Source organism: Calidris pugnax, unplaced genomic scaffold (assembly GCF_001431845.1).
Source record: "Calidris pugnax isolate Ruff unplaced genomic scaffold, ASM143184v1 scaffold79, whole genome shotgun sequence".
Lineage (NCBI taxonomy): Eukaryota > Metazoa > Chordata > Aves > Charadriiformes > Scolopacidae > Calidris > Calidris pugnax.
This window is the reverse complement of record NW_015090817.1, coordinates 647595-648830: the sequence shown is the minus strand read 5'-3', so window position 1 is coordinate 648830 and position 1236 is coordinate 647595.

The window sequence follows — 1236 nt, the reverse complement described above, 5'->3', positions numbered from 1 at the left end:
GGGTTTCACCTTTGTATCCAAGAGGCAGAATACGACGCGTGTCCAAAAAAGCGAACAAATCCAGGATATTGCCAGGAATGACGAGATTTCAGCAGAAACAAGCACAAATTTAAAAAAATCGTTTCCAAAAAAAGAAAAAAAAAAGAAAAAAATATATTTGAAACAAAAAAAAAAAGAAAAAGAAAAAATTAGTCTCTTTTTGAGTTGCTGCTAAGTTCCTCAGCTGTGGAGGTTGGATTCCAGTAGGAGCAGAGGCAGGAGGAGACCTTGTTGCAGGAGAAGGCTCCGCTCCATCCCTCCCTCCGGATGCCGCCGGCAGCGGGATGCCCCGACCAAAAAAAAGCCATATATTAGGGGTTGGGTGTTGGTTTTTCCAGGAGCCCTGGGACCTCCTGGGACCAAGCTGTGTCCCACAGGGTGGGGGCCACCCAGGAGATCGTCGCCGAGGTCTGCGCTTCTCAGAAACCACCTCAAAAATCCTGACGATAAGACCGACTTCGGGTTTTATTTCAAATTCTGTGGACAGTAAAGAAACGGCGAGTTTAACTTCTGGAAGTTAAAACCACACAAAAAAAAAAGGAAGGAAAAGGGTTATTTTTCATTTTGCTGGTGCTCCCAGAGCTGGGAAGGATGGGGTGGGCGCCCTTTTACCCCCCCAGGGCTGTAAGAACGGGGGTCCCCGCCGGCGTCCCCTCCAGACCAGGTGAGATTTTCCAAAATACACCCAGCCAGAGTGTGTAATCCTAATTTTTTTTCCCTTCTTTCCCAGCCCAGGTGAAGTGTGCCCATCTTTCTCCGGGGGGGGCGGGGAGGGGGGAACGGAGCTGGGGAAGCTGTACCCTGGGAAAAAAAACATTTAAAAAACAAAAATATCAATAAAACCAGGCTAAGAAATCCCCCCCAAAAAAAGAAAAAAGAAAGAAATAGGGAATTGGCAGCTTTTTCTGAACCCGATCCACCTCCACATTCCAGAGATTTAGGAATAGGCTGAGTTGGGAATTTCTCCATCCCGAACTTTTTTAACCATTTGTCTTCTGTGTAGCTGCAAGGAACACTTCAAACGTTTGTCCAACTGTCAGTCCTACCAGTGATGCAACTTGTACTGATTCAGTCTTCCGAGGGGTTTGGGGGCTTTCTAAGTTTGGGGTTTTTTTGTGTTTCGAAGGGTCGGGGACGTCATGGGGTTGTGGGGGGGAAGGTGATGAAGAGGAGGGTTGTCGGGGAGAGGAGGGTTGA